The sequence below is a fragment of the Gopherus evgoodei genome, unplaced genomic scaffold (genome assembly GCF_007399415.2).
Source record: "Gopherus evgoodei ecotype Sinaloan lineage unplaced genomic scaffold, rGopEvg1_v1.p scaffold_46_arrow_ctg1, whole genome shotgun sequence".
Classification (NCBI taxonomy): Eukaryota; Metazoa; Chordata; order Testudines; family Testudinidae; genus Gopherus; species Gopherus evgoodei.
In genome coordinates, this window is record NW_022060067.1 from 457647 (window position 1) to 482712 (window position 25066).

At 46.6% G+C, this 25066-nt stretch overlaps 1 long non-coding RNA gene across 4 annotated transcripts in view; it reads left to right on the forward strand.

Moving 5' to 3' along the window:
• The window catches only part of LOC115642840, a 50848-nt gene that overhangs the window by 9332 nt on the left and 16450 nt on the right, over positions 1 to 25066 (forward strand). For all 4 annotated transcript variants that reach the window (XR_003998247.1, XR_003998246.1, XR_003998248.1 and 1 more), the window contains exon 3: positions 18506 to 18588. This is a non-coding gene — a long non-coding RNA (uncharacterized LOC115642840). The remainder of the gene's footprint in view (positions 1 to 18505; positions 18589 to 25066) is intronic.

Below are 25066 nucleotides of genomic sequence, written 5' to 3' on the forward strand. Positions count from 1 at the left end.
CTACAGTTCTGCCTTTCTCCCACTAGAGCCCCTGTGGCACCAGAACAGGCAGCATTCAGCTGGGTTCATCTTGGTGATAATTTGTTACCCCGAGCTCTACCCCAAATGGGGAGAGAGTTAGTGGGTGGAACTGGGGAGAGTCCTGAGACACGGCTACCTCTGGGGGTGGGAACAGGTTGGTCATTCTCTGCTCGCAAGAGGGCGTGGAAAGGGCACAGGAGGAGCAAGTGTCCGCTATGGAGACTGCCCAGCCCCGGGTTATCTAGTCCCAGATGCTTCTTCCCCCACCATACCCCAAAGCTCTTCACCTCTCCAACCATCAGTTCCAGTCTTCCCTCGCTGCTAGCCCTTCCTGACTGGCAGAGACCCTCTAAGCCAGTAGTATGTCAGGGCTCAACCCTCTGGCTGAGTCTTCCTGGCACTTTCTTCCCCTCTCGGGGTACCATGCCACAGGGGCCCCACAAATCTGCATTGCTTAGACTTTGGCTTCAGCCCCAGGTGGTGAAGCTCAGGGCCCTGGACTTCAGCCCCATGCGCTGGGACTTAAGCTTTCTGCCTGGGCCTCAGTGTGTCTAATGCTGGCCTTGCTTGGCGTCTGCCCTGAAACCTGCTAGTGGCCCCCAGAGGGCTCAGGTCCCCTAGTTGAGAACCACTGCCTGAGCCCACGAATCACAGCAATGTTCAGGTTACTGCCAGTAATAGAATCATAGAATATGAGGGTTGGAAGGAACCTCGGGAGGTCATCTAGTCCAACCCCCTGCTCAAAGCAGGACCAATCCTCAACTAAATCATCCCAGCCAGGGCTTTGTCAAGCCTGACTTTGTTCCAAAAAACCAGTCACTTACTGAGGTCAGTTGAATTTTAGATCTCACAACAAAGACAATACTTGTAACCAGTCCTGTAATAACCTGTATTAAGACTTATTTAAAAGGAAAGGAGAGTTGTTTACGAAGTTAAAGCAGGTAATCCTATAGATGCAGACAAGTTACAGTCTTAAATTTAAAAAGGTAATAGAAGCTTCTATTATAAGTAAGCCCTATATCTTCCTTAGGACTAACGCAGGCTAGTCAGCTGGGGATGCCTTGCTTATGCCTAGAAACTTTGCCCCCCCCCCACCTCCGGGTCCAAGCAGCATACAGATAATCAGTTCCTTCTGTATGGGTTTTTTTATCCCCTTCCTGCCACGTGCTCTGAGCTGCAAACTCAGCTAATGAGAAGTCAAGAGCACAACAACAGTCTTTTGTCATCTTGAACATCCCATAATAGTCTCTCTGATGTTGATGAACCTTTCCTGCCAGGCAGGGTGTAATACATTCTGTTGCCGGTCAGCACTTCGCCTAGGTAAAGTCTCTCTCCTGTCTGGTGATTTACAGAGCCACAGAGGCTCACAATGCAACTAGTCAGATATTAACCCAGGCAGCAACTCAATAAAGCATTCAATAAAGTGTAAACGCATTCTTATAATCCTAGTCCCTAATACTAACACAGGTGAGTCAGACTGATTCCAGCTATGCATTTGTCCCTGTTCAATGAAGACATGGGGACTTTTGCAAGAGCTAACACCTCATCTGCCAGTGTCAGGCAGGATGGGCAGGGATGGTGTCTCTAGCTTCTGTTTGCCAGAAGCTGGGAATGGGTGACGGAGTGGATCATTTGATGATTACCTGTTCTGTTCATTCCCTCTGAAGCACTTGGCATTGGTCACTGAGTTAGATGGACCATTGGTCTGATGCAGTGGGCAGCTCTTATGTTCACAGTCTCTGTCAGGAGTATCTACTCATTTGGACTCACTGGGCAGCCACAGAAAGAAACAAGATGTGCTGAGGCAAGAAGGCCCAGTCTCAGAGCCCCCGGGGTCACACTTCCCAAAGGCTAAAACTAGGCCCAGCCCATGAAAGGGGCACTCCTAGGAGAGACTGTATAAGGGCTGGAGCATCAAACCACTTTGTAAACCTGAGAGAGCTCTCTTGGGAACAGTGACAGGGAGAATCCCCCATAGTGACTCCTTGGATTTTGTTCTTCTCTGGCCTTTGGTTCATAGAATTCTACAACTGGAAGGGACCTCGACAGGTCATCTAGGCCAGTCCCTTGTGTTGTCAGATGCCTACCGGTGTGGTGCTCTGCTCTGTTCAATGTTGATATCTCTCAGCTGCGTGCGTGTGTTCCCTCTGTGTGTTGTCCCAGGTCTTCGAAGATAGCTGACACAGTAGACCCGAAGAGAACCCCCAATGACCACAGAGTCTAGTAAGGTACAAAGGCACTTCGGCCAGGTTTATTGCCGTATTGGACACAATAATAGTTCCCTCTAGATTTTTACTCTACAGGACATACTACGAGTATGTGCCCCCGGTCAATGGACTTGGCTCAGTCAGTGGTGGGACTTTCCACTGCCCCCTCGGCCAGACCAAGACATCGCCCCAGGGATACATTCTTATACACAGGTATAAACAAGTTACACATCACTCCTGACGTATGAGGTGCAACCCCTCTACATAGCAAGGTACAACCCTTCTACGTAGTAAGGTGCCGCGTCTCACCTTGTACATGTTGGTTCGAACAGAACAACTCTATCCATCATATTACCCTTTTGGCCTTGTCATTGGGATGGGTCAGTCTGTTCCTTATTATCTGTGCCATGTTCCAGCGTAGGGTGTTCTGGTACCGTGTTTACACTTCAATACACTAGGTGGATATATGTTTATGCAACATCAGCCCTTTTTTGCCTGCTTCTGTGAGCAGGGCCTGCCTCTTGCTCACCGCCTAACTTTGCTTTATGATAGCAAAGTCTTGACCATTACTTTAGCTCAGACCTCATGCTGGGCCTTTATCAGGGCCTTCACTTACTATATTCCCCCACTTTTTGTCTTTTTATGGGGAGGATGTTTACCCATCATCCCGGAAAAGCATAATGCATGGACTAAGGATAAGCCAGTGGGCTAAACACTGTTATGTGGCTACCTTATTTTACCATCCATACGCTAATGCCCCATCTGTCTTTCTAGTCTGCACATTCCTTCGTGCGACTGATAGACAGATTTTATTATCCAATTATTTTTTAGTCCCTTATGGTGGGCCTGGGAATGTTAGGCCTGGGACCATACGTACGCGGGGATCAGTAGTCTATCTGTTGTCTTACTGAGGGCTTCGTAGGGATATAGAAACTATACCAAGGATATAAATGTAACTTATGGAATATATGTTCTATATATTTGTAATGTAGGTATGTATGTATTTTGTCATAACATATTTGTTAGTGTGCCTTAACTCCTCACTCTATGAAATGATTGTTCGGGTGTACCACAGCAGTGTTGATTGCCATTTCCATTCCCTTATTTACTCAACCTTGTAGCTTAGCTTTCTTTGTTTGACAGATCATATAGCAGCACATTCCTATTAAAACCATAACAGTTAGGGCCTGGATCCCCATTAGGAGTACGTTCAGAGTGCGGACCACTGGATGTAAAGTCACATCCTCTGGGATTTCCCACCAAGGTGTTTCCACCTCTCTTTGCACCGTATCAATTTCACTTATTTGCTGTTGGATCAATTGAGTTATAGGTATTAGGGATTACTTAGTTTTTGCTACTAATTCATGTATACCTAGTTGTAAAAATTTCACGGGGGGGAACAGATCAATTAATAAGTTTTGTAGGTGTTCATGTAGGATGACCGTTTCAGTGACAGCATTACCCTTTCTTGTTGGCCAAAAGGCATGGGCTCCTATTTGAATAATGCTTGTCACAGGCAGACAGAATCCTGCCTCACTTGTGGGGCAGACATTGCCATCTATGGAGAAATTGTGATAACCTATGACAGAGGCCATGTCCTGAATTCGCACTACCTCAGTAACCAATTCCTTTTGTACTAGTTGTGCCCAGCCTTTCCTATTGGCATTAATGTCAATTTTGGCATAGCACTCACACAGCCACCATCCATGATGTTTTGTGCAACACGCTTGATTGATTTCTGAGCCAGTTTCAGCTACCAGGTGCACAGTGGAGTAGTGTTGCACATACGTCTTATTTACCAGCGTCTCCACACTGTTTGCTTAGTATACCTTAACTGCCTCTTGTACCCATCTAGGCACTGCCATCATGAGGTGTATGCTTTTACCCTCCTCCTGATCCCGTCTTGGAATCTTATCAAATTTAGCAAATTGTAGAAAGAAAGGCACCGTATGGGTTATGCCCTGTTGTTGTATTTGTTTTGTGATGGCTGCATGGTCTAAGATACATAGCCAATTTTGAAGCTGCAACTGCGGAAAACTTTGCTGTACTATCTCTATTACCCTATTGCCATAGGCCATACAGGCCACTGCCAGTGAAACATCATTGTTTTGTATACTGTTGATAAGAGACAAAATGGTAGCATTTAGGTGTTTAAACCCTTGCGCAATTAAATGCATATTATCAATAGTGATTGCATGCTGGTCCAGTAATAGACTACTAATACCTCCCCCTGTTTTAACTGCCTTGCCTATTCCATCCACCATGGTGTTGATTTTCAAATTAAGATTTTCAATATCTGCCGACTTCCATAGGGACATGCCAAGGCTAGAACCTCCCAGGGCTGTTCCCAAAGTATCTCTTCTGTCTCTATTCTGTTGTGGGACAATTTGAAAGCCCTTCCAGAGTTGTAACTGCATCTGCATTTCAGAGCTAAACCAATTGCTCTGGCATGGCCATACCTGCAAAATCCGGTTTTATTGGCATGTAAAGCCATCCTACGTTCTCCACCATATATTCCGCAGTAGGGTGTAGGAAGATCCCCGATATAGGCCATGGTTGTGTAATTGGGCATCCTTTCTTCGGGGTAGTATCAATGTGTGGAGGAATGGAAGGAGGTGGCATGGGGGCTGTTGTGGGACAGGCATCCTTACAGACCTGCACATGGTAAATGCATTTACTGGTACTCGGGGTTATAGACCAAGTCCCTGTGTATGTACCTGCATCTCTTAGTTGTATATTGCGAATACAGATTGATACACTCCACTTATTTTGCACATTTGTAAATTCCACCCTACTTAGCCAGTCCCCATATGTTTTTACCTGTCCTTCAATGTAACTGATTACTGGGTTTATTGCTTGAAACCAATCCAAATAGACTGCATTGGTCTCAAGCAGGTGTGGCTGTATAATGCATGTTAGAGTAAGATCCTCCCCCACCATTCCTGTAAGATATCCCTCCACAATTTGCTTTGGTGCCACTAGAGCGTGCTCCATATCCGGAGTTGCTCGCTTCCTTTCCTTGTTTATATTATGTTCATCGTGTTGTGGTGCAATACCGGGAAAAACATTGTCGGAAGTTGGGTTAGGAAGGGCAGTAATATCAATGGGTTTACAATTAACAACAACATCAACCTTCCAACAGCATGCATACTCCCCCTGTGTCTCTTTACTTAAGGTCAGTTCCTTTTCAATTCGTCTTCGCGCTTTCTCAGGCTCTGGGACGGGAACACATTGAGTTTGGCTACCGTTCTTAACTGTCCATCCCCACACCATCAGAATTGCAAAGGGCAGCACCCTAACGATGTTTTCCATTTGTCACTTTCCCTCAGTTTCACTCACCAACTTTAACACAGTCCTCATAGGGTGCTGCTGACTTGGTATCTCCCATCCATCAGAGTTATTTGCTGTTTCGATCCAGAAGGTCCTGGTAACCGAATGTGTTTGTTTGAGCCTGATGACATCGACCAGTCCCTTTGAGTCTTGGGCTATCACCAAAACACCTGCCAGGGTCCATATCCATGTTGGCATCTTAACCTGTAAAAATACAAAGCAACACTCGCCTCTTTCTTATGGGTACACGAAAGGTAGTGTTAGTTTTTTTGTTTTTTGTTTTTTTTTTAATAGCAACAATACTTCATAGCCATAGTATCTAATATAGGACCATTTATATCAGCCGCTTCTGTTTCTTTTCCACTGGCTCCTCCTGGGTATAATCCCTAGCTAACAAAGCCAGTATGATCTGATCACTTAGTGGATTTAAGAACAGGAACCTTGTTCCTAAAGGGGCAGTGGGCACATTATTAATCCATGAGATGCCTAGCCCTAACATCCACAACGGCTGTTTTCCTACTTGGTCCAGTATTCACACGGAAGTGTCCTTGTTGTTCTACCAGATGACGATCATATTACCAATAACCCAAGTAAACTGTCCTCTTGCACTTAATTGTCTGACCGGATAAGGTCTGGACAATTCAAAGCGTTTCAATTGTCCCCAAGCAACATACAACAATAAGCGGGGTGCAGATGGAGCTCTAAGATTAAAGCTTGTAAAACTTCCATTATTTAACTGGAAGGTTTCCATGGTACTTACCTTTTTCGCTTATCCTGTGTATTTTTCTGTAAAGCAAGCACAGACATGTAACATGCATATTTAACCCTTATATTCCTTTAATTGCATGGCATGCTTCCATCGTGGCTGTTCGTCTATGTCGACCAAGTACAGGCAGGGCCCCAATTTATCTAAAATGGGCCACGGCCCAGACCATTCTTTCTTAGGAAAAGCAGCAAAGAATACTGTGGCACCTTATAGACTAACAGAGGTTTTGGAGCATGAGCTTTCGTAGGTGAATACTTACTTCGTCAGATGCCACAGGATTCTTTGCTGCTTTTACAGATCCAGACTAACACGGCTAACCCTCTGATACTTTCTTGGGAAACTTTTTCCTGGGAGGCGGTTCTACTTTGGCCATCAGCTGATCTCCGATTTTCCATTGTCTGATGTCACTATGTCCATCAAATGCCTGATTCATTGTTTGCTGTTCCATTGCTTGCTGTGCTGCAGCCGCTCCCTGGACAGTACCCAACCAATACTTAAAGCTATTCATCCAAGTTGTGGTGGCCAATGCTGTAAGGGTTTCCCATTCTGGGGGATACAATCAATTTTCCTAACCTGGCATTGGTCTTCCAAAAAGAATTTCATATGGGCTAAACCCTGTCATGCGGTTTTGCCAACTACAGATCCTCATAAGGACCCATGGGAATACCACGTCCCAGTTTGTTCCTAAGTCATTACATTCCTTAGACAGTTCAACTTTGGAGATTATCCATCCTTTCCACCTGTCCCCCTGCTTGTGGGTGGTAGGGAATGTGTAGCGGTAGGGGAATACCAGCCCAGGTACCCATGTCACGATACACCTGTCCTATAAAAGCAGGGCCATTATCAGAATCAATGCTATGTGGCAGCCCCCACTGTGGAAAAATCTCAGTTACTAATACTTTTGCTGCAGTCTAAGTAGCCTCCTGTTTGGTAGGAAATGCTTCTACCCACTTACTGAAGCTATCTACAATTATGAACAAAAATCTATGTTTTGTGGGGGTGATAGATAGGGACCCCACAAAATCCACCTGTAATCATTGCAGGGGTCCCTTTAAGGCTTGATGCTTTAATTCTACTCGTCTTTTCCGTCTGGCTGGATCCTGCTTAGCACATGTTAAACAGCCATGAATATACAACTTCAAATCCTCTCTCATTTCCGGCCACCATCCCAGTTTTTTAAGCCTTTCCAGTGCCTCCTCGAGTTTTGAGTGACCTCACACGCGTGACCTCCCACAAGTGACCCATGTACCCATCTTAACAGAAGGTACTTTCTTTGTTGTGGGATTACCAGAACCCAGTCATTGTCTGGTTTATAGACTCATAGACTCTAGGACTGGAAGGGACCTCGAGAGGTCATCGAGTCCAGTCCCCTGCCCTCATGGCAGGACCAAATACTGTCTAGACCATCCCTGATAGACATTTATCTAACCTACTCTTAAATATCTCCAGCGATGGAGATTCCACAACTTCCCTAGGCAATCTATTCCAGTGTTTAACTACCCTGACAGTTAGGAACTTTTTCCTAATGTCCAACCTAAATCTCCCTTGCTGCAGTTTAAGCCCATTGCTTCTTGTTCTATCATTGGAGGCTAAGGTGAACAAGTTTTCTCCCTCCTCCTGATGACACCCTTTTAGATACCTGAAAACTGATATCAGGTCCCCTCTCAGTCTTCTCTTTTCCAAACTAAACAAACCCAATTCCTTCAGCCTTCCTTCATAGGTCATGTTCTCAAGACCTTTAATAATTCTTGTTGCTCTTCTCTGGACCCTCTCCAATTTCTCCACATCTTTCTTGAAATGCGGTGCCCAGAACTGGACACAATACTCCAGTTGAGGCCTAACCAGCGCAGAGTAAAGCGGAAGAATGACTTCTCGTGTCTTGTTTACAACACACCTGTTAATGCATCCCAGAATCATGTTTGCTTTTTTTGCAACAGTATCACACTGTTCACTCATATTAAGCTTGTGGTCCACTATGACCCCTAGATCTCTTTCTGCCATACTCCTTCCTAGACAGTCTCTTCCCATTCTGTATGTGTGAAACTGATTGTTCCTTCCTAAGTGGAGCACTTTGCATTTATCTTTATTGAACTTCATCCTGTTTACCTCAGACTATTTCTCCAATTTGTCCAGATCATTTTGAATTTTGACCCTGTCCTCCAGAGCAGTTGCAATCCCTCCCAGTTTGGTATCGTTCGCAAACTTAATAAGCGTACTTTCTATGCCAACATCTAAATCGTTGATGAAGATATTGAACAGAACCGGTCCCAAAACAGACCCCTGCGGAACCCCACTTGTTATACCTTTCCAGCAGGATTGGGAGCCATTAACAACTACTCTCTGAGTACGGTTATCCAGCCAGTTATGCACCCACCTTATAGTAGCCCCATCTAAATTGTACTTTCCTAGCTTATCTATAAGAATATCATGCGAAACTGTATCAAATGCCTTACTAAAGTCTAGGTATATCACATCCACCGCTTCTCCCTTATCCACAAGGCTCGTTATCCTATCAAAGAACGTTATCAGATTAGTTTGACACGATTTGTTCTTTACAAATCCATGCTGGCTATTCCCTATCACCTTACCACCTTCCAAGTGTTTGCAGATGATTTCTTTGATTACCTGCTCCATTATCTTCCCTGGCACAGAAGTTAAACTAACTGGTCTGTAGTTTCCTGGGTTGTTTTTGTTTCCCTTTTTATAGATGGGCACTATATTTGCCCCCTTCCAGTCTTCTGGAATCTCCCCCGTCTCCCATGATTTCCCAAAGATAATAGCTAGAGGCTCAGATACCTCCTCTATTAACTCCTTGAGTATTCTAGGATGCATTTCATCAGGCCCTGGTGACTTGCAGGCATCTAACTTTTCTAAGTGCTTTTTTACTTGCTCTTTCCTTATTTTCTCTTCTAAACCTACCCTCTTCCCGTAAGCATTCACTATACTAGACATTCCTTCAGACTTCTCAGTGAAGACCGAAACAAAGAAGTCATTAAGCATCTCTGCCATTTCCGAGTCTCCCGTTACTGTTACCCCCTCCTCATTGAGCAGTGGGCCTACCCTGTCCTTAGTCTTCCTCTTGCTTCTAATGTATTGATAAAAAGTCTTCTTGTTTCCCTTTATTCCCATAGCTAGTTTGAGTTCATTTTGTGCCTTTGCTTTTCTAATCTTGCCTCTGCATTCCTGTGTTATTTGCCTATATTCATCCTTCGTGATCTGACCTAGTTTCCATTTTTTATATGCCGCCTTTTTATTTTGTAGGTCACGCAAGATCTCAAGAGTAAGCCAAGGTGGTCTTTTGCCACATTTTCTATCTTTCCTAACCATCGGAATAACTTGCTTCTGGGCCCTTAATAGCGTCCCTTTGAAAAACTGCCAACTTTCCTCAGTTGTTTTTCCCCTCAGTTTTAATTCCCATGGGACCTTGCCTATCAGCTCTCTGAGCTTACCAAAATCCGCCTTCCTGAAATCCATTGTCTCTATTCTGCTGTACTCCTTTCTACCCTTCCTTAGAATTGCAAATTCTATGATTTCATGATCACTTTCACCCAAGCTTCCTTCTACTTTTAAATTCTCAACAAGTTCCTCCCTGTTGGTTAAAATCAAGTCTAGAACAGCTTCCCCCCTAGTAGCTTTATCAATTTTCTGAAATAAAAAGTTGTCTGCAATGCAGTCCAGGAACTTATTGGATAGTCTGTGCCCCGCGGTGTTATTTTCCCAACATATATCTGGATAGTTGAAGTCCCCCATCACCACCAAATCTTGGGCTTTGGATGATTTTGTTAGTTGTTTGAAAAAAGCCTCATCCACCTCTTCCGCCTGATTAGGTGGCCTGTAGTAGACTCCCAGCACGACATCACCTGTGTTTTTTACCCCTTTTAGCCTAACCCAGAGACTCTCCACCCTTCCGTCTCCTATGTCCATCTCCACCTCAGTCCAAGTGTGTACATTTTTAATATATAAGGCAACACCTCCTCCCTTTTTCCCCTGTCTATCCTTCCTGAGCAAACTATACCCATCCACACCAACATTCCAGTTGTGTGTATTATCCCACCAAGTTTCAGTAATGCCAATAATGTCATAGTTGTATTTATTTATTAGCACTTCCAGTTCTTCCTGCTTATTACCCATACTTCTTGCATTTGTATAAAGGCATCTAAGATACTGGTTTGATCTTGCCTCCCAGCTTCACCCTGACCCTCCTTTCTCTCTGCCATTATAGCCCGTGCTCCCTCCTGTTTCCAACCCATCTCCCAGGTCTTGTTCCCCACTTACCTGTGGGCTTTGCTCACCTGTCCCCGTCGAACCTAGTTTAAAGCCCTCCTTACTAGGTTAGCCAGTCTGTGCGCAAATAAGGCCTTTCCCCGCTTCGAAAGGTGAACGCCATCTGTTCCTAGCAGTCCTTCCTCAAATAGCATCCCGTGGTCGAGGAAGCCAAAGCCCTCCTGGCGACACCATCTTCGCAGCCAGGCATTCACCTCCACGATGCATCTGTTTCTGCCCGGACCCCTACCTTCAACAGGAAGAATCGAAGAGAATACCACCTGCGCTCCAAACTCCTTAACCCGTACTCCCAGAGCCCTGTAGTCACTCTTGATCTGCTCAGCGTCACACCTCGCAGTATCATTTGTGCCCACATGGATGAGTAGCATGGGATAGTAGTCAGAAGGCCGGATAATCCTCGACAAAGCCTCTGTAACATCTCGGATACGGGCCCCTGGCAGGCAGCATACCTCCCGGGATGAACGGTCAGGGCGACAGATGGGTGTCTCCGTCCCCCTCAGCAGAGAGTCTCCAACCACCACTACCCTACGTTTCTTATCAGTGGTGGCAGCAGACCTCCCAGCCTTAGGGGTACGAGGCTTCACCCCCTTCACTGTTGGGGGTGATTTCTTCTCTCCTGTATCAAGAAGAGCACAACAGTTATCTTTTACCACAACACGAGGGTTCGCAGCAGCGGTGGAGCACTGCCTGCTGCTAGAAGTAACCAGCTGGCTGTGTCCACCCTGAGCCTCCTCCTCCACTGGTGTGTCAGATACACCCTGAGGCATCTCCTCCTCCACTGGTGTGTCGGTAGTCCTGTCAACTGGGACAGCACCATCAGCTGTCTCCACATGAATACTGTCCAGGAATTGCTCATGGACATAGATGTTCCTCAGCCTGGCCACCTCCTCCTGTAGCTCTCCCACCTGCTGCCTGTGAGATTCCACCAGCAGGCACCTTTCACATTGGATGCCACCCCCAGCCTGGATATCAGTAAGTGGAAATTGCAAATTACAGTCTTTGCAAGCCCACACCAGAATCTGGGTAAAAGCATCCATGCTTTGGTGCTCTGTCTGGCTACAGGCGCAGGTGGAGGAGACAGAAGCAGTGCTGGCACAGGTGTTGCGGGTCCTCCTCACCATTGTAAGCTTCCCTCTGTCAAACTCTCGAAAATTCCCGTCTACAGTTCCCTGTCTGCTCCTCTCTGCTGTAAACAGAAAGATTTTTGATGTGGCTCAGGTTATGCGTTCAGGGGACCAATGGGTCACAGATGAGACCGACAAGGGACCCCCCCCCCTTCCTACTCCCCTTGCAAAACTCCCTGTTAGCAGCTCCTGTTCGCTAAGCTCCCTGGTCGCTTGTGCGCAGCTTTATAAAGCCCTGGCCTGAGTGAATGCCCCGCCCACTGGTTAAGGTTCAGCCAATTACCAGAGGCTTCTAGCTTTCAAACCTTCCTAGTAGCTCCACCTCCAACTGCCAGCTACAGCACACGGTCCTTCAAACAAACAAACCAAACAGACTGACAAACACAAGCTCAGCACACAGCAAGTAACCCCCAAACACACACACAAACCCAAACACTGCAGACAGTCACTTACCCCACAGATGCCGTCTGTGCTCCTCCTTCACCTGGAGAACTCCCTTGCAAAACTCCCTGTTAGCAGCTCCTGTTCGCTCCTGCTCCTGTTTAGCCAAGATAAGCTCTCCCTCTTTCTTTAAGGGGACACCCCGCAACTGTGAGGGGCATTCAATTATCCATTGCTGGATTGAATCATCTTTTGCCTGAAGTTCTTGTAAACCCTGTACCTCCTTCTGGTGGTTTGCTTCATTTTCCTGTTTTAATTTTGCCTGTGCTCTAGTGGTTACCGCCACAGGCATTGGTTCTCACAGTGTGACAGTAAGGGCTGCCTCCTTAGCCAGTGTATCTGCTTGTTCATTTCCCCACTGCAAGTGCCCTTTTTTCCTATGGGCTTTTATTTTAACCATTCGGATTTTTGTATAATGTCTTATTAATGTTTCTATTTGCTGCCATAGGGTTTTGTGCTTAATTTCCGAACCATCGGTTCCTGTAAACCCTATACTTTGCCACCATGGGAGGTAAATAGTGGTGCCCTTATACACATAATCAGAGTCAGTTCCTATTACGAGCTCAAATTGCTTGCCCTTCATTCTATTCAAAACGTCAAAAACCGCTGATACCTCTGCAGCCTTTGTTCCTCCTTTAGCCAATTTATACTGGAAGGACTCGCCACTTGGTTCCTTCCCATTTAAACAAATCCCTGCAAAGCCAGTGACTCGTTCTCCTTCCTCATAGTACAAGCTACCGTCCACAAACCAAATGGTTTTCCCAATCACTTGGTCAGTTGGGGCTGCCTTAAACACAGGATGCGCCTTCGCTTCCCTTTGAGGCTCACATACGTGTTCCTGACCATTTACAGTCAATCCCCATACAGATGTCTCTGGTTCTTTTAGTGGAACTAACTGAACGTTCTCTGACATGAGAGCAAAGACCCATTGAATGGCTCCATCAACTCTCACGTGTCCTTTTGACAGATTTTCCTGACTGAGTAACTTCCCCAGTGCATGGTGACTTTTTACAATCACCTTGCTTGCTCCAACAATTGCCTGGGATTTTTGTAGCGTCCAGTAAGCAGCAAGGACAGTTTGCTCACAAACCCCCAGTTTACTCTCTGGACTAGTTAGAGCCCTGCTATAATACGCAATGGGTCTTTCCCCAGCACCCGTATCCTGGATAAGCATGCTAACGATACAGAAATTCTTAACACTAGGATACAGTATAAAGGGGAAATCATTGTTAGGGGCGGCCAAGGTAGGTGCCTCCATTAATCCCTGTTTTAGACTTTCCCATGCATTAGTTGCCTCCTCTGTCCAGGTCCGCTGTGGTCTTTTTAGTACCTCATACAGGGGACCTGCCTTTTCTGCGTATCCAACCATAAATTCTCTGCAAAAGTTAGTGAGTCCCAAAAAGGACGGCACAGATTTGATGTCTACCGGCATAGGCAGGTTAACAATGCATTTTACTCTTTCCTTATCCACAGACCTTCCCTCCAAACTGAGCCGAATTCCCAGATACTGCACTTCACTTCTCTCTGTTTAATCTGAGACTTAGAGGGGTTAAGTTTTAAGCCATAAGCTTGGCAGCTAGTTAGCAGCTGCCGCATTAACTCTTCATGTTCCTGCTCTGTTTTACTGACTATTAAAATGTCATCTGCATACTGAACAATTCTTCCCGTTTGTAGTAGCCCCTCTTTCTCCAGCATATTTCTCACTACAGTATGGAAGATTGTTGATGCGTCACAGTACCCCATTGGCAAAACATTCCAGCAATATTGCATAGCTTGGAATACAAAAGATGTTCGATATTGAGACTCTGGGTCTAAGGGTAAACTCCAAAAGTCATTTTCCACATCAAGGACTGAGAACCACTTCATGTCAGGGGTTACCACCTCCAACAGTTCAGGATAAGCTGCCACTACCGATGCCCTCTGCTTGGCAGTTTTATTTAGCCCCTGATAGTCAATAGTTAGCCTCCATGTTCCATCAGGTTTTTTAACTGGCCAAATTGGTGCCACATTAGGCGCTGAACTCCTTCTGATTAAGTTTCGTTTTTCCAATTCTGTTATCATTTGTCTTAGTGATTCTTTTGCTTCCTGGGGTATTGGGTATTGTTTTATGAATGGAGGTATGTCTCCCTCTAATGTAACAGAGGTCTGCATTTTGCCCGTGTCTAGGGAGTCCGCTGCCCCGACGGTTTGAATTTCAGTCCACCAGCTCTCCCAGCCTTTTGGTGCAGGAGGTGGTTGTTTAGGCTTTATTGCTTTTACCGTCTGTGTAGCCAATCCTGTAGAGATCAGATTAGTATCATTTGTGCCTTGCGTTACAGTGAGAGTTTGTCTAATACACGTTTGGAAAATCCAAGATTAATCCCAGTCGTTTAATAGTTTCTGCCCCAGTTAGATTCTCTCTCCTTGCAATAGCGCACTTCTCGTGAACGGTATGCATCCCAAACTGGAGGGGAAAGGTTTTAACATTATACGTTGGGTTAGTTCCAGATATTCCCTGTATTTGCACCGACTCTCCAACTGGATATGCATTAAAGTCATCTTTTACTATAGGAATTCCAGCCCCCGTATCCAATAAAAAATCTACTAGCCCCTCCCCGACTCGAATGCTTAAATGGGGGCGTCCCCAGACATCTATTGTCATGGGTTGCTGAAAAATGCATTCCGAGTCTTGGATAGGGCTGTCCTATGCCACTGTATCAGGATTAAACGACCCAATCGCTACTGATGTCAGGACCATCGCCCTAGCTACCTTCGTCACTATCTTATCTTTTTCCTGTTGAGACTCCTTGCCAATCATACACGCCTGCAGCTGTGCCTGCAGCCTCTCAATCTCCCCTTTCAGGTTCAAATTTTCCTGTTTTAGAACTCCAGAAGGTACCCACACACTGTCTCTATTACCTCCACCTCTGTTTAGTCCACGACCTCTCCAACCCCGGCCACGACCACGGGGGGAGTATCCAGGACCCTTTGTTTTCCGCTGTCCTAACTGAGTACGCAGCTCATTAACAAGAATTCCTTCCTGCTGCTTCACTGCCATCTCTACCTTTGCAATCCATTCGTCCCAAGGTACCTCTTTACCGCCATTCTCACACCAAGCATTCATCCAGTCTAACACACCGGGAGGCAGGGCCTCCAGAACAAGCTGCTTCAAATCTTCCAAGATAGCAAACCCTGCTGTTAATCTAGTATAAGTTTGAATCCTGTCAGCCAGCTTGGCCGGAGCTTCCCCTGGCAATCTTGCGATTCCTTTAAGGGCTGCCAACTCACTGGATAACTTAAAGTGCTTCTGAGCCACGTGTTTAAGCATCTGCGCAACATCATCATCAAAACCGAGGGTACGACAGTTGAGGGGTCCCAGAAGGGTTTGCACCAGAATTGGTTCCTGTAACATGTCAATTCCTACTGCTTTGAGTAACTGTGAGCCTTTATGGAGCCATGCCATAAACTCATTGAAATTTTTAGAGGAGGGAGGTCCAGCAGCTCCGGCTAATGCAGTTAGTTCATTAATCTTTAAAGCGTCGAGCCTGGCTGTTAAGCCACTCACACGTGGTGGATGAGGGGTATATGTAATTTTATGTTCCTGATTCCTTTCCCTTTCTGCATAGTTACAGCAGGGCCATGGCTCCCTTAAATGATCAGTTAATTTTTTTGTTGTAGTTCCCACCTCATTCCATAACTTTAAGGCAGGGGGACTATCTGTATGTGGGGTAGCATCAAGGGTAAAGTGGGGAATAGGATTTTCAGTGGGGCTTACTGTCCCATTTTCACCCGTTTCTCCTGTTTTTACTAGAATTGATCTAGGTTTTGGGGAGGGCTTGCCCAGAACCTGGCTCACATCATAAGGTGGCAGTTGCGGTGTGGTAGCCCCTGCCCATAGGTCAAGAAAGGATGGGTCAACAGGGTCATTCCACATGTCCCCATTGCAATGCCCATCCCAACTGTCCCATGTTCCAGCTTTTAATTTGGCAAGAGCCACTTGTTTCCATTTCTGTCCCCATTCCTCAGGCACCGTAACAGCACTTGAGGTACTTTGAGCACCAGGGGTGGCACTTTTTGCTTCTGCAGGTTTTCTACAGCTGTCTCCAATTTTTTATTTTCCTGCTTTACTTGCTCGAGCATATCATGAGTCTGGACTGCCTGTTGCCCTGCTAAATGAGCTTGGGCTTTCTAGTGCTCGACTGCCCGGGTTGCCTCTTCTACTTCCCCTGTTTTTTCTGTTCCTTGTTTGGCTAGCATGCTGTCTAAGCCATCTTAGTGCCATAGACATAAGTTGCAAAATTCTTTCTTTTTTACTTTTATTACTATTTTTCAGAGCCTCGGTTTCTACCATCGCTGTACATATGCCAGTGCAAGTCTCCCCACTCTCTTTTTTAAATTCATATGGACCCCCTTTACTGGCAATCCAGCGGGTCCAAGAGTTCTCAAACTCCATGGAGATCATAAGGAGGGGACAAGGGGTTTGAGGTTTTCTGCCATGTTAGATTGCGATTCCTACAGCGGACAGCTCGCTTACTCACCAGATCAGCTGTCGGAGTCACAAGTGTTGTCAGATGCCTACCAGTGTGGTGCCCTCTCTGTTCAATGTTGATATCTCTCGGCTGTGTGCGTGTGTTCCCTCTGTGTGCTGTCCCAGCTCTTCGAAGATAGTTGACACAGCAGACCCGAAGAGAACCCCCAATGACCACAGAGTCTAGTAAGGTACAAAGGCACTTCGGCCAGGTTTATTGCCGTATTGGACACAATAATAGTTCCCTCTAGATTTTTACTCTACAGGACATACTACGAGTATGTGCCCCCGGTCAATGGACTTGGCTCAGTCAGTGGTGGGACTTTCCACTGCCCCCTCGGCCAGACCAAGACATCGCCCCAGGGATACATTCTTATACACAGGTATAAACAAGTTACACATCACTCCTGACGTATGAGGTGCAACCCCTCTACATAGCAAGGTACAACCCTTCTACGTAGTAAGGTGCCGCGTCTCACCTTGTACATGTTGGTTCGAACAGAACAACTCTATCCATCATATTACCCTTTTGGCCTTGTCATTGGGATGGGTCAGCCTGTTCCTTGTTGTCTGTGAAACGTTCCAGCATAGGGTGTTCTGGTACCGTGTTTATACTTTAATACACTAGGTGGATATATGTTTATGCAACATCAGCCTTTTTCTTGCCAGCTTCTGTGAGCAGGGCCTGCCTCTTGCTCACCGCCTAACTTTGCTTTAAGATAGCAAAGTCTTGACCATTACTTTAGCTCAGGCCTCAGGCCGGGCCTTTATCAGGACCTTCACTTACTACACCCTGCACTCAAGGCAGGACTCAATATTATCTAGACAATCCCTGACAGGTGTTTGTCCAGCCTGCTCTTAAATATCCCCAGTGATGGAGATTCCACAACCTCCCTAGGGAATTTATTCCAGTGCTTAACCACCCTGACAGTTAGGAAGTTTTTTTCCTAATCTCCATCCTAAACCGCCCTTGCTGTAATTTAAGTCCATTGCTTCTTGTCCTATCCTCAGAGGTTAAGAAGAAGAATTTTTCTCTGGGATCTTTGTAACAACCTTCTTTGTACTTGAAAACTGTGATTGTGTCCCCTCTGAGTCTTCCCCAGTTTTTTTCAATCTTCCCTCATAGGTCATGTTTTCTAGACCTTTAATCATTTTTGTCGTTCTTCTCTGAACTTTCTCTAATTTGTCCACATCTTTCTTGAAATGTGGCCCCCAGAACTGGACACACTAGTCCAGTTGAGACCTAATCAGCATGGAGTAGAGCAGAAGAATTTCTTGTTGTATCTTGCATACAATACTCCTGCTAATACATCCCAAAATGATACTTGCTTTTTTGCAATACTGTTGACTCCTGTTTAGCTTGTGATCCATTATGACCCCCAGATCCCTGTCCACAGCACTCCTTCCTAGGCAGTTATTTCCCATTTTGCAACTGATTGATCCTTCCTAAGCGGTGTACTTTGCATTTGTCCTTATTGAATTTCATCCTATTTACTTCAGACCATTTCTCCAGTTTGTCCAGATGATTTTGAATTTCAGTTGTATTCTCCAAAGTACTTGCAACCCCTCCCAGCTTGGTATCGCCCGCAAACTTGATAAAAGTAACAGAGAGACTCTGCTGAAGGGAGGGATTCACCATGTGTCAGAGGGTTACACCCTGGTAGGAGGGGGCTAAATCTGTACTGGGATAAGGTCACTCTGTGCTTCCCAGTGTGGCAGAACCTCGAATATCCATTAGCAGGAGAAAATCCTGGGGGGAATCAACATGTGGAAAGGAGAGAAACCCTGTCTGAATTCTCTCACATTGCCCTTCTCCCCCTGGCAGGCTACAGAATAACGTCCACGTTTTGCTCCAGATCCTCCCATCCTCCCAGGGGGAAGGCAATGGCTGCAGTGGAGCTGGCTCAGGTAAGGGATTCTCAGGGAGCTGGTTGTGGGTTCTGTGTGGAGGGAGAGAAGCAGTAAATGTGTAGGAGGGTGGGAGCCTGTGATGAGCTGCCAGAATATTAACCACAGGTTCCCTCCTCCTCACTTCATGAGGGGGTTATGCCCCCCTGGGGGTCATCCCCTATCCAACCCCCCATGCTCCTTGACACCCCCTCCGGGGACCCCTGACCCATCCCCCCCTTCCCTGTCCCCTGACTGCCCCCTGCTGCCCCATCAAACCCCTCCTCTCATTCTTGATGCCCCCCTGGACCCCTGCCCCATCCAACCACCCCTTCTCTCTGTCCCTGACTGCCTCCACCACCTCATCCAACCCCTTCTCCTTCCTGACTGCTCGGGACTCTTGCCCCCAATCAACCCCCTTGTTCCCTGCCCTCTGACCGCCCTAACCCCTATCCACCCCCCCACAACCCACCGAACACCCCCTCCCTGCTCCTTGCCCCCTTACCACACTGCCTGGGGCCAGGACTGGGTCAGCTCTGCCGGGACCGCGACTGGTGCCGTAGGACCCGACTTTTCCGAGCCAGGCTGGAGCTGCTCAGCCAGGACCACTGCTGCGGGGCCCGTGCTGGGCCGGGTCGGAGCCGCTTGGCCGGGACCAGCCCGAGCCAGGGGTGCTTAGACGGGACCCAGCTGGGGCGCTCGGCTGGGGCCAGGGGGAGCCGCTCAGGTGGAGCTGGACTGAGCTAGGCACACCATTCCCCCCGCCCCCTCCCGGCCCGGCTTACCTGCCTGCTGCTTGTTTCAGGCTTCCCGCAAACATTTGATTTGCGGGAGGGAGGGAAGGGGGAGAAGAAGGAGGGCAGAGCGTTCACAGGAGAGGGGGAGGTGAGCTGGGGCCGGGGGCCGGGTGGACAGCTCCCCGAGCCTTTGTTAAATTTAAAAGCTTTTTTAGAACTGGTTATCCTGGAACAACTGGTTCTAAAAAAGCTTTTAAATTTAACAACCGGTTCATGGAACTGACTGGAGCTCGCCACTGGTGGGAGCTGCTAGAGGTGGTGGGAGGCAGGAAATAACTTGGGTGGAGAAAGGGAGGGGACAGGTTGTGACAAACCTGCTGAGACTTGTGTAATGTAGAGTGTGATGGGTTGTCACTCTGGGGTGCAGTCTGGGGGGCTTCTGGGAACCACTGTGCCCTCTAACCCTCAAGCTGGGCTGGCCCTTCTCACGCTACTTTGCTGGAGATTCAACCAGCCTCTCCAGGGCTTGTTATCACCCAGCACTACAGCAGGTGACGCCATGCATCCAGCTAAGCTACCTGAGTGCTTTACCTAAGCCACTCAAGGAGAGAGAGAAGACAACAGCCAGTTTCACGTATGGTGCCACTCCTCCCCCTGCACGACCTGTTCTGTCCTTCTGATATATTTTGTATCCCAGAATGATTGTGTCCCATTGATTGTCGTCAGTCCACCAGGTTTCTGCAATGCCTATTATATCAATATCCTCCTTTATCACAAGGCACTCTAGTTCACCCATCTTATTATTTAGACTTCTAACATTTGTGTACAAGCACTTTAAAAACTTGTCCCTGTTTATTTGTCTGCTCTTTTCGGATGTGCCAGATTCTTTTTTACATGACTGTTTATCATCTGATCCAGCCCTTACATTATCGTCTTCCGTCCTCTGTTCCGGACTATAACCTGGAGATTCCCTATCATCAGACTCTCCCCTAAGAGAAGTCTGTGTCCGATCCACATGCTTCTCTGCAGCAGTCGTCTCTCCCCCATCTCCTAGTTTAAAAATTGCTCTACAACCTTTTTAATGTTTAGCACCAGTAGTCTGGTTCCACTTTGGTTTAGGTGGAGCCCATCTGTCCTGTATAGGCTCCCCCTATCCCAAAAGTTTCCCCAGTTCCTAATGAATGTAAACCCCTCCTCTCTATACCATTGTCTCATCCACGCATTGAGACTCTGAAGCTCTGGCTGCCTACCTGGCCCTGCGTGTGGAACTGGGAGCATTTCTGAGAATGCCACCATAGAGGTCTTGGATTTCAGTCTCTTCCCTAGTAGCCTATATTTTGCTTCCAGGACATCTCTCCTACCCTTCCCTATGTCATTGGTACCTACATGTACCACGACCACCGGCTCCTCCCCAGCACTGCACATAAGTCTGTCTAGATGCCTCAAGAGATCCGCAACCTTCGCACCAGGCAAGCAAGTCACCATACGGTTCTCCCGGTCATTACAAACCCAGCTATCTATGTTTCTAATGATCGAATCTCCCATTATTAACACCTGCCTTTTCCTAGCAACTGGAGTTCCCTCCCCAGAAGAGGTAACCTCAGTGTGAGAGGCAACCCCAGCACCATCTGGAAGGAGGGTCCCAACACTGGGAAGGTTTCCCTCTGCTCCCATTGACTGCTCTGCTTCCCTGGGCACTTCTTCCTCCTCTACAGCACAGAGGCTGTCTGAGCGGAGGTGGGACAATTCGACAGTGTCCTGGAAAGCCTCATCAATATACCTCTCTGCCTCTCTTAGCTTCTCCAGTTCCGCCACCCTGGCCTCCAAACCCCATACGCGGTCTCTGAGGGCCAGGAGCTCCTTGCACCGACTGCACACATACGCCACCCGACCACCAGGCAGGAAATCATACATGCTACACTCAACACAATAAACTGGATAGCCCTCTGTCATGGAGTCACCGGGCGATGCTCTGGAACTGCTCCCCACCAAGCCAGGCAGGACTTTGGGGAGCCTCCTCTCCCTTGGAGAAGACTTGTTCAGGGCAAGAAGCTCACACGTCTTCACCTCCTGGGTCTCTCCTTGGAGCATTCAGCGTCCTCTGCCCCTCCGTGCGCTTCCCCCAGCGAGCCCGCCTCAGTGGGGTCCTGGGGAAGCCACAGGGTCCTGCACCCCCACTTCGCAGTCAGACATGATTCTTAGCCAGCCAGTAAAACAGAGTTTTATTCGATGACAGGAACAGGGTCTAAAACAGAGCTTGTAGATAGAGCGAACCGGACCCCTCGGCCGGGTCCATTCTGGGGGCAGTGAACCAGACCCCCCACGTCTGCACGTCACTCCTCGACCCCCGCCAGCTCCAGACTAACAACCCCTCCCAGCCCCTCCTCTCTGCTCAGCTCCTTTCCCGGGCCAGGAGGTCACCTTATCCCTTTGTCTCCAACACCTTCAGCTGGCACCTTTGCAGAGGAGGGGCCCAGGCCATCCATTGCTAGGAGACAGAGTGCCAGGCATTTAGGTGCACTGGCCCTTTGCTCTGCCAGATACTTAAGCACTGCCATGGGGACACTGAGGCACCAACACAGTATTCAGAGAAAACATTAAGAACATTCCCAGTTCGTCACACCCTCACTCTGCTGCTGGGCTTCTGCCTGCATTGTCTCCTAGTTAGTGAAAGGGTGGTTTAAAGAAAGGGGTTTTGGAATATGGTTTGGAGTACAGGTTTTAAGGGGATTATAGGCGAACAGGTAGGACCGACAAGGGACCCCCCCCTTCCCACTCCCTTTCCAAACTCCCTTGCGAAACTCCCTGTTAGCAGCCCCTGTTTGCAAAGCTCCCTGGTCGCTTGTATGCGGCTTTATAAAGCCCTGGCCTGAGTTAATGTCCCGCCCACTGATTTAGGCTCAGCCAATTACCAGAGGCTTCGAGCTTTCAAACTTCCGTTTGAAGCTCACAGCCTCCAACTGCCAGCCACAGCACACGGTCTTCACAGATGCTGTATTTGCTCCTCCTTCACCTGGAGAACTCCCTTGTGAAACTCCCTGTTAGCAGCCCCTGTTCACAGAGCGAATCCACATGTTCCATAGAATCTCTATGGATAGAAATTTCATGCTCTAATAAAAATCTAACATTAGGGATCTATTATCGACTGCCTGACCAGGACAGTAATAGTGAAGATGAAATGCTAAGGGAAATTAGAGAGGCTATCAAAATTAAGAACCCAACAATAGTGGGGGATTTCAATTATCCCCATATTGACTGGGAACATTTCACTTCAGGACGAAATGCAGAGATAAAATTTCTCGATACTTTAAATGACTGCTTCATGGAGCAGCTGGTATGGGAAACCACAAGGGAAGAGGCAATGCTAGAATTAATCCTGAGTGGAGCGCAAGAGCTGGTCCAAGAGCTAACTATAGTTGGACCGCTTGGAAATAGTGACCATAATACAATAGCATTCAACATCCCTGTGCGGGGAAGAACACCTCAACAGCCCAACACTGTGGCATTTAATTTCAAAAGAGGGAACTATACAAAAATGAGGGGGTTAGTTAAACAAAAGTTAAAAGGTACAGTGACTAAAGTGAAATCTCTGCAAACTGCATGGGTGCTTTTTAAAGACACCATAATAGAGGCCCAACTTCAATGTATACCCCAAATTAAGAAACACAGTAAAAGAACTAAAAAAGAGCTACTGTGGCTCAACAACCATGTAAAAGAAGCAATGAGAGATAAAAAGTCTTCCTTTAAAAAGTGGAAGTCAAATCCTAGTGAGGCAAATAGAAAGGAGCACAAACAGTGCCAGCTTAAGTGCAAGAGTGTAATAAGAAAAGCCAAAGAGGAGTTTGAAGAACAGCTAGCCAAAAACTCCAAAGGTAATAACAAAATGTTTTTTAAGTACATCAGAAGCAGGAAGCCTGCTAAACAACCAGTGTGGCCCCTTGACGATCATAATACAAAAGGAGCACTTAAAGATGATCAAGTCATTGCGGAGAAACTAAATGGATTCTTTGCTTCAGTCTTCACGGCTGAGGATGTTAGGGAGATTCCCAAACCTGAGCCGGCTTTTGTAAGTGACAAATCTGAGGAACTGTCACGGACTGAAGTGTCACTAGAGGAGGTTTTGGAATTAACTGATGAACTCAACATTAACAAGTCACCGGGACCAGATGGCATTCATCCAAGAGTTCTGAAAGAACTCAAATGTGAAGTTGCGGAACTGTTAACTAAGGTTTGTAACTTGTCCTTTAAATCGGTTTCGGTACCCAATGACTGGAAGTTAGCTAATGTAACGCCAATATTTAAAAAGGGCTCTAGAGGTGATCCCGGCAATTACAGACCAGTAAGTCTAACGTCGGTACCGGGCAAATTAGTCGAAACGATAGTTAAGAATAAAATTGTCAGACACTTAGAAAAACATAAACTGTTGCGCAATAGTCAGCATGATTTCTGTAAAGGGAAATCGTGTCTTACTAATTTATTAGAGTTCTTTGAAGGGGTCAACAAACATGTGGACAAGAGGAATCCAGTGGACATAGTGTACTTAGATTTCCAGAAAGCCTTTGATAAGGTCCCTCACCAAAGGCTCTTATGTAAATTAAGCTGTCATGGGATAAAAGGGAAGGTCCTTTCATGGAATGAGAACTGGTTAAAAGACAGGGAACAAAGACAGGGTAGGAATTAATGGTAAATTATCAGAATAGAGAGGGGTAACTAGTGGTGTTCCCCAAGGGTCAGTCCTAGGATCAATCCTATTCAATTTATTCATAAATGATCTGGAGAAAGGGGTAAACAGTAAAGTGGCCAAGTTTGCAGATGATACTAAACTACTCAAGATAGTTAAGACCAAAGCAGATTGTGAAGAACTTCAAAAAGATCTCATAAAACTAAGTGATTAGGCAACAAAATGGCAAATGAAATGTACTGTGGATAAACGTAAAATAATGCACATTGGAAAAAAATAACCCCAGCTATACATACAATATGATGGGGGCTAATTTAGCTACAACGAGTCAGGAAAAAGATCTTGGCGTCATCGTGGATAGTTCTCTGAAGATGTCCACGCAGTGCGCAGAAGCGGTCAAAAAAGCAAACAGGATGTTAGGAATCATTAAAAAGGGGATAGAGAATAAGACTGAGAATATATTATTGCCCTTATATAAATCCATGGTACGCCCTCATCTCGAATACTGTGTACAGATGTGGTCTCCTCACCTCAAAAAAGATATTCTAGCACTAGAAAAGGTTCAGAAAAGGGCAACTAAAATGATTAGGGGTTTGGAGAGGGTCCCATACGAGGAAAGATTAAAGAGGCTAGGCCTCTTCAGCTTGGAAAAGAGGAGACTAAGTGGGGATATGATAGAGGTATATAAAATCATGAGTGATGTGGAGAAAGTGGATAAGGAAAAGTTATTTATTTATTCCCATAATAGAAGAACTAGGGGTCACCAAATGAAATTAATAGGTAGCAGGTTTAAAACAAATAAAAGGAAGTTCTTCACACAGCGCACAGTCAACTTGTGGAACTCCTTGCCTGAGGAGGTTGTGAAGGCTGGGACTATAACAATGTGTAAAAGGGAACTGGATAAATTCATGGCGGCTAAGTCCATAAATGGCTATTAGCCTGGAAGGGTAAAGAATGGTGTCCCTAGCCTCTGTTTGTCAGAGGATGGAGATGGATGGCAGGAGAGAGATCACTTGATCATTGCCTGTTAGCTTCACTCCCTCTGGGGCACCTGGCAGTGGCCACTGTCGGTAGACAGATA